The sequence below is a fragment of the Pelodiscus sinensis genome, chromosome 22 (genome assembly GCF_049634645.1).
Source record: "Pelodiscus sinensis isolate JC-2024 chromosome 22, ASM4963464v1, whole genome shotgun sequence".
NCBI classification, from domain to species: domain Eukaryota; kingdom Metazoa; phylum Chordata; order Testudines; family Trionychidae; genus Pelodiscus; species Pelodiscus sinensis.
The window spans coordinates 939,799-948,760 of NC_134732.1; the positions used below are offsets into that span (position 1 = coordinate 939,799).

General features: G+C 67.1%; 1 protein-coding gene across 1 annotated transcript in view; it reads right to left on the reverse strand.

Moving 5' to 3' along the window:
* LOC102445643 (ectonucleoside triphosphate diphosphohydrolase 8-like) overlaps positions 1-8,690 on the reverse strand; it is a 37,048-nt gene extending 28,358 nt beyond the window's left edge. The window contains exon 1 of the mRNA XM_075905846.1: positions 8,479-8,690. The gene's annotated coding sequence lies outside the window, so the exon portion shown is untranslated. The remainder of the gene's footprint in view (positions 1-8,478) is intronic.
* Between the last annotated feature and the right edge of the window lie 272 nt (positions 8,691-8,962).

The window sequence follows — 8,962 nt, forward strand, 5'->3', positions numbered from 1 at the left end:
CCCCCGTCACCACTAACTGCTGCACCGCGCCCCTTCATCCCATCCCCCCGTCACCACTAACTGCTCCACTGCGCCCCTTCATCCCATCCCCCCGTCACCACTAACCGCTGCACCGCGCCCCTTCATCCTATCCCCCCGTCACCACTAACTGCTCCACTGCGCCCCTTCATCCCATCCCCCGTCACCACTAACCGCTGCACTGCGCCCCTTCATCCTATCCCCCGTCACCACTAACTGCTGCACCGCGCCCCTTCCTCCCATCCCCCCGTCACCACTAACCGCTGCACTGCGCCCCTTCATCCTATCCCCCGTCACCACTAACCGCTGCACTGCGCCCCTTCATCCCATCCCCCGTCACCACTAACCGCTGCACTGCGCCCCTTCATCCCGCCCCCCGTCACCACTAACCGCTGCACTGCGCCCCTTCATCCCGCCCCCCGTCACCACTAACTGCTGCACTGCGCCCCTTCATCCTATCCCCCGTCACCACTAACTGCTGCACCGCGCCCCTTCCTCCCATCCCCCCGTCACCACTAACCGCTGCACTGCGCCCCTTCATCCCATCCCCCCGTCACCACTAACCGCTGCACTGCGCCCCTTCATCCCATCCCCCGTCACCACTAACCGCTGCACTGCGCCCCTTCATCCCATCCCCCGTCACCACTAACCGCTGCACCGCACCCCTTCATCCCACCCCCCGTCACCACTAACCGCTGCACTGCGCCCCTTCATCCCGCCCCCCGTCACCACTAACCGCTGCACTGCGCCCCTTCATCCCATCCCCCCCGTCACCACTAACCGCTGCACTGCGCCCCTTCATCCCATCCCCCCGTCACCACTAACCGCTGCACTGCGCCCCTTCATCCCACCCCCCGTCACCACTAACCGCTGCACCGCGCCCCTTCATCCCATCCCCCGTCACCACTAACCGCCGCACTGCGCCCCTTCATCCCATCCCCCGTCACCACTAACCGCTGCACTGCGCCCCTTCATCCCATCCCCCGTCACCACTAACCGCTGCACCGCACCCCTTCATCCCGCCCCCCGTCACCACTAACCGCTGCACCGCGCCCCTTCATCCCATCCCCCGTCACCACTAACCGCTGCACTGCGCCCCTTCATCCCGCCCCCCGTCACCACTAACCGCTGCACCGCGCCCCTTCATCCCATCCCCCGTCACCACTAACCGCTGCACTGCGCCCCTTCATCCCACCCCCCGTCACCACTAACCGCTGCACCGCGCCCCTTCATCCCATCCCCCGTCACCACTAACCGCTGCACTGCGCCCCTTCATCCCATCCCCCGTCACCACTAACTGCTGCACTGCGCCCCTTCATCCCATCCCCCGTCACCACTAACCGCTGCACCGCGCCCCTTCATCCCATCCCCCCGTCACCACTAACCGCTGCACCGCGCCCCTTCATCCCATCCCCCGTCACCACTAACCGCTGCACCGCGCCCCTTCATCCCATCCCCCGTCACCACTAACCGCTGCACTGCGCCCCTTCATCCCGCCCCCCGTCACCACTAACCGCTGCACCGCGCCCCTTCATCCCATCCCCCGTCACCACTAACCGCTGCACTGCGCCCCTTCATCCCATCCCCCGTCACCACTAACCGCTGCACCGCGCCCCTTCATCCCATCCCCCGTCACCACTAACCGCTGCACCGCGCCCCTTCATCCCATCCCCCGTCACCACTAACCGCTGCACCGCGCCCCTTCATCCCATCCCCCCGTCACCACTAACCGCTGCACCGCGCCCCTTCATCCCATCCCCCCCGTCACCAGTAACCGCTGCACTGCGCCCCTTCATCCCATCCCCCGTCACCACTAACCGCTGCACCGCGCCCCTTCATCCCACCCCCCGTCACCACTAACCGCTGCACCGCGCCCCTTCATCCCATCCCCCGTCACCACTAACCGCTGCACTGCGCCCCTTCATCCCATCCCCCCGTCACCACTAACCGCTGCACCGCGCCCCTTCATCCCATCCCCCGTCACCACTAACCGCTGCACCGCGCCCCTTCATCCCATCCCCCCGTCACCACTAACCGCTGCACTGCGCCCCTTCATCCCATACCCCCGTCACCACTAACCGCTGCACCGCGCCCCTTCATCCCATCCCCCGTCACCACTAACCGCTGCACCGCGCCCCTTCATCCCATCCCCCCGTCACCACTAACCGCTGCACCGCGCCCCTTCATCCCATCTCCCGTCACCACTAACCGCTGCACCGCGCCCCTTCATCCCATCCCCCGTCACCACTAACCGCTGCACCGCGCCCCTTCATCCCATCCCCCGTCACCACTAACCGCTGCACTGCGCCCCTTCATCCCGCCCCCCGTCACCACTAACCGCTGCACCGCGCCCCTTCATCCCATCCCCCGTCACCACTAACCGCTGCACTGCGCCCCTTCATCCCATCCCCCGTCACCACTAACCGCTGCACCGCGCCCCTTCATCCCATCCCCCGTCACCACTAACCGCTGCACCGCGCCCCTTCATCCCATCCCCCGTCACCACTAACCGCTGCACCGCGCCCCTTCATCCCATCCCCCCGTCACCACTAACCGCTGCACTGCGCCCCTTCATCCCATCCCCCGTCACCACTAACCGCTGCACCGCGCCCCTTCATCCCATCCCCCCCGTCACCAGTAACCGCTGCACTGCGCCCCTTCATCCCATCCCCCGTCACCACTAACCGCTGCACCGCGCCCCTTCATCCCACCCCCCGTCACCACTAACCGCTGCACCGCGCCCCTTCATCCCATCCCCCGTCACCACTAACCGCTGCACTGCGCCCCTTCATCCCATCCCCCCGTCACCACTAACCGCTGCACCGCGCCCCTTCATCCCATCCCCCGTCACCACTAACCGCTGCACCGCGCCCCTTCATCCCATCCCCCCGTCACCACTAACCGCTGCACTGCGCCCCTTCATCCCATACCCCCGTCACCACTAACCGCTGCACCGCGCCCCTTCATCCCATCCCCCGTCACCACTAACCGCTGCACCGCGCCCCTTCATCCCATCCCCCCGTCACCACTAACCGCTGCACTGCGCCCCTTCATCCCATACCCCCGTCACCACTAACCGCTGCACTGCGCCCCTTCATCCCATCCCCCCGTCACCACTAACCGCTGCACCGCGCCCCTTCATCCCATCCCCCCGTCACCATTAACCTCTGCACTGCGCCCCTTCATCCCATCCCCCGTCACCACTAACCGCTGCACCGCGCCCCTTCATCCCATCCCCCGTCACCACTAACTGCTGCACTGCGCCCCTTCATCCCACCCCCCGTCACCACTAACCGCTGCACCGCGCCCCTTCATCCCATCCCCCGTCACCACTAACCGCTGCACCGCGCCCCTTCATCCCATCCCCCGTCACCACTAACCGCTGCACCGCGCCCCTTCATCCCATCCCCCGTCACCACTAACCGCTGCACCGCGCCCCTTCATCCCATCCCCCCGTCACCACTAACCGCTGCACCGCGCCCCTTCATCCCATCCCCCCCGTCACCAGTAACCGCTGCACTGCGCCCCTTCATCCCATCCCCCGTCACCACTAACCGCTGCACCGCGCCCCTTCATCCCACCCCCCGTCACCACTAACCGCTGCACCGCGCCCCTTCATCCCATCCCCCGTCACCACTAACCGCTGCACTGCGCCCCTTCATCCCATCCCCCCGTCACCACTAACCGCTGCACCGCGCCCCTTCATCCCATCCCCCGTCACCACTAACCGCTGCACCGCGCCCCTTCATCCCATCCCCCCGTCACCACTAACCGCTGCACTGCGCCCCTTCATCCCATACCCCCGTCACCACTAACCGCTGCACCGCGCCCCTTCATCCCATCCCCCGTCACCACTAACCGCTGCACCGCGCCCCTTCATCCCATCCCCCCGTCACCACTAACCGCTGCACTGCGCCCCTTCATCCCATACCCCCGTCACCACTAACCGCTGCACTGCGCCCCTTCATCCCATCCCCCCGTCACCACTAACCGCTGCACCGCGCCCCTTCATCCCATCCCCCCGTCACCATTAACCTCTGCACTGCGCCCCTTCATCCCATCCCCCGTCACCACTAACCGCTGCACCGCGCCCCTTCATCCCATCCCCCGTCACCACTAACCGCTGCACTGCGCCCCTTCATCCCATCCCCCCGTCACCACTAACCGCTGCACTGCGCCCCTTCATTGCAACTCCTGCCCGCCCCTGCCAGCTCTTCTTCAAACCCCAGCCCTGAGCTTCCAGGATGTGCAGCCTCCGCCTTTGCTCAACAACGGCCGTGCCCAGTTGCCTCTCGTCCGCTGGCTACAGCTCCCTGGGCCCTGAGCTGTTGTCCCCGCCCTAAATCGGCCCTGGGCACGTCTCAGCTTCCACCTAGCGCCTCCTCATTGGTACCTGGCCACCGGCCCAGCGCTGAGGGAGTGACATGGGAACTGCAGTGCTGTTCCGGGTTCGTGCTGGGCCAGTGTGGTGACTGACGTTCCTGCCTCGGCCGGCCTCCCCAGCCACATGCAGGGCACAGACCCCGCCCCCCGTACCATGCAGGGCACAGACCCCGCTCCCCCGTACCATGCAGGGCACAGACCCCGCCCCCCCGTACCATGCAGGGCACAGACCCCGCCCCCCGTACCATGCAGGGCACAGACCCCGCCCCCCCGTACCATGCAGGGCACAGACCCCGCCCCCTTCGTACCATGCAGGGCACAGACCCCGCCCCCCCCGTACCATGCAGGGCACAGACCCCGCTCCCCCGTACCATGCAGGGCACAGACCCCGCCCCCCTGTACCATGCAGGGCACAGACCCCGCTCCCCCGTACCATGCAGGGCACAGACCCCGCCCCTCTGTACCATGCAGGGCACAGACCCCGCCCCCCGTACCATGCAGGGCACAGACCCCGCCCCCCGTACCATGCAGGGCACAGACCCCGCTCCCCCGTACCATGCAGGGCACAGACCCCGCCCCCCGTACCATGCAGGGCACAGACCCTGCCCCCTTTGTACCATGCAGGGCACAGACCCCGCCCTCCGTACCATGCAGGGCACAGACCCTGCCCCCTTCGTACCATGCAGGGCACAGACCCTGCCCCCTTCGTACCATGCAGGGCACAGACCCCGCCCCCCCTGTACCATGCAGGGCACAGACCCCGCCCCCTCTGTACCATGCAGGGCACAGACCCCGCCCCCCGTACCATGCAGGGCACAGACCCCGCCCCCCGTACCATGCAGGGCACAGACCCTGCCCCCTTCGTACCATGCAGGGCACAGACCCCGCCCCCCGTACCATGCAGGGCACAGACCCCGCTCCCCCGTACCATGCAGGGCACAGACCCCGCTCCCCGTACCATGCAGGGCACAGACCCCGCCCCCCTGTACCATGCAGGGCACAGACCCTGCCCCCTTCGTACCATGCAGGGCACAGACCCCGCCCCCCCTGTACCATGCAGGGCACAGACCCCGCCCCCTCTGTACCATGCAGGGCATAGACCCCGCCCCCCCCGTACCATGCAGGGCACAGACCCCCCCCATACCATGCAGGGCACAGACCCCCCCCATACCATGGGAAGCTCAGACACTGCACAGACCTGGGCTCTTTCTCACACCCCCTTCAGCTACTGAGCCCCAGCTGCTTACTACCCATTGGAGTGGGAGCTCGCATCCGCTTTGTCCCAGGCGTGTCACTGCTGCCTGGGTTTTTGTTCCGTCCCGTGCAAAGAGAATAATGCCCTGGAACACAAAGCAGCCCGTCTCCGTTTACTGTAGGGAGATGGGGCAGCTGCCAGGGTTTCTAATTGGCCAAGCGTCACACGCCTCAGCATTTCTGCTGGGGGCCAATCCAAGATTTTAGAAAGTGGTCAAGGGCCATGCATTTCTGTGGAGGGAGTGCGGGGTCTAGGGTGGCAGTTGGATGTAGATGTGTTTTTTCCCTCACACAGCACACAGTTAACCTGTGGAACTCCTTGCCAGAGGATTCTGCAAAGGCATAGTCTATGCCAGGATGCAAAAAAGAATGAAAAGTTGATGGTGAATGGGTCCATCAATGGCTATTAGCTAAGATGGTCGTGGATCATCCCTCAGCTTTTGAGCGTCAGACAGAGGCTGGGCCTGGCTGACACAGGATGGCTCACCCAGCAATTGCCTGTTCTGTTCGTTCCCTCTGGGGCACCTGGCACTGGCCCCATGGAGGCCAGGATGCTGGGCTAGATGCCCTATTGCTCTGGGGCAGCATGGCCATTCTTAACCACCACATGCGCCCCAGGCTAGGGCTGGGGTTTTCAGCAGGGTGAGGCTCTGCACCTGCCACTGCAACCCCCCTGTCCCCAGTGCGCCGCACGTTGGGCACCGCTGGGCTGAGTGTGGAAATCTGGACCCGCAGAAAACGCCTCTTCTCCTGCCGAGCTCCCTTTGCGGCCCCTCCATCCCCACAGTCCAGCCGCAGGGGGCGGCCTAGGGGGTGCCACAGCCCGGCTGACGGGTGGGGCCCGGTTCAGTAACGCTGGCGACCAGCTCCTGGGATCCAGCCCCCACCTGCCCCGTCGGCCTTCTCTGCCTTCGTTTCTCAGCTGTGCGTCCTGGCAGGGGCACGCGAGCTCATTCTCCCTTAGGCGGGCACGGGGCCAGGGTCCCTGCCACATGCCCTACAAAGCCGGGTGAGCGTGTGACACGGGGGGGGCGGGGTACTCACCTTGCTATGGTGCATGGGAGTTCTACTGTCTGATAGTGACCCCCTGTGTGTGCCTCAGTTTCCCTGGACACCGTACGACAACTCCGCTGGGGGTGGGAATTCAGGTGCGACTCCCACGGGGGGTTTTCTCTGCTGCCTGCATGAACAGCATGCCCCTTACGAGCTGAGCCTGGCAGGGGGTCTGGGACCAGGCTGCTGGGAGTGGGGCAGACTGAGCTGTCCTGGGGTGCAGGGAAAGAGCCAGGCCCCCAGCTCTGGGCTCCCCTCTCCAAAGACGGGTGGACTGGCTGCTCCTGGTTCCTGTGCTACGCCGTGTCCCAGTCAACCAATAACCCTTCTGTGCTCCCTGATGGGGTGCCAGGCCCTTGGGCCCCACAGGGGCAGGGGTTGCTACCTCCAGGCCCACAGGGGGTGGGGTGCAAGTCCTCTCAAAGGGGCGTGGGAGCTGCCAGGTCCCTGTGCATCAGCCCATGGCGTGCTCTGCGTACGGGATGTCAGGTCGGTGCGTTCTGTGCCCTCCTCCTGGGCAGCAAGCAGCCCCCGAGGCCCAGCCCCCCCGTGTCCCTGTGGGCAGCTGGACTCTGCACTGCCCCTTACTCCGTGCACGTCCAACGCGAGCGCTGGGGTGTCGGCATTTGCCCGGAGGTACGTACCCCCGCAGGGGGTCACAGCTCGGGGCAGAGACGGAGGAAATGCGGCAGTGCCTCTGTCCTCGCCAAGCCCCCCCAGCCTGGGAGACCCAGCCGGAGTCTGCCCCAGGAAAGAACCCAACGTACAACCCCAGGCTGTAGCTGATGGTAACTACCCCCTGGGCCTCCAGCCCCACCCAGGGAACGGCCCTGGACCGGCCTGGCCCAGGGAGCCTTAAAGCCAGGCAAGACGGGACACAGGGGAGAGAAATGTGCCTGGTCCCTCGGCATCCACCAGGATGCTAGAAAGGAGCTAGCCTGGAGCTAGCCTGGGCTGCCACTCGGGGTGGGGGACGCCAGCGACCCCGGCCGAGTTCCCGGGGCGACACCCCCCAGACTCGGGGTGGGGGACGCCAGCGACCCCGGCCGAGTTCCCGCGGCGACACCCCCCAGACTCGGGGTGGGGGACGCCAGCGACCCCGGCCGAGTTCCCGGGGCGACACCCCCCAGACTCGGGGTGGGGGACGCCAGCGACCCCGGCCGAGTTCCCGGGGCGACACCCCCCAGACTCGGGGTGGGGGACGCCAGCGACCCCGGCCGAGTTCCCAGGGTGACACCCCCCAGACTCGGGGTGGGGGACGCCAGCGACCCCGGCCGAGTTCCCGCGGCGACACCCCCCAGACTCGGGGTGGGGGACGCCAGCGACCCCGGCCGAGTTCCCGGGGCGACACCCCCCAGACTCGGGGTGGGGGACGCCAGCGACCCCGGCCGAGTTCCCGCGGCGACACCCCCCAGACTCGGGGTGGGGGACGCCAGCGACCCCGGCCGAGTTCCCGCGGCGACACCCCCCAGACTCGGGGTGGGGGACGCCAGCGACCCCGGCCGAGTTCCCGCGGCGACACCCCCCAGACTCGGGGTGGGGGAAGGCCGTGGGGAGTTGCTGTAGCCTGGGGAGAGCTGAGGCAGAACGGTTCCCCTGCGCGCCTGCCCTGAGCTCCCGGAGCAGAAAGAAGCAGCCAGACGCAGCTCGGTGCTGCCCAGCTGGGGGCTCCGCAGGCTGCTGGGCTGAGCCGGGATCCTGTGCACCCAGTCCCAGAGCAGGTCCCGGCCCCGCACAGCGCACTCAGCAAGCAGGAGGGGCTCAGCTTACCTGGCCTTCGCAGCGCGGAGCTGGGACGCAGCGGCCCCAAGCCAGAGCACAGCTGGAGACGCGGCTGGCAAATAAACACAGCGAGGGGCTAATTTCACGCGGCGGCTGTGCAGGGCGGATGCCAGTCCAGAGCCCCCGGCGAGCGCCCTGGCCCCGGCGGTAGCTCTCCTTGCCACACCGTGCCTGTGGGACACGCCCTCCGGCATAGCCGCCCTCTGTTTGCTAACAGGCAGGTCTCTGCTCCCGCGCTGACGCCAGCTCGCTGCCAGAGGAAAAGCCCACGTCCCGCACCAGGCTGCAGCCTTGGCCCAGGCCCTCACCCCACAGCTCTGCCCCGGCCTGTCCCCCGGCCTCCCGCTGGGCTGCTCCTGGTCCGCTCAGCAGACACGAACCCTGCCAGACAGCCCAGGACCCCCCGGCAGGCGTGTGGCGGCTCCCAGCCCGTTCCCCTGAGCGCGCAGCCAGGGGCAATGGCTAACGCCCC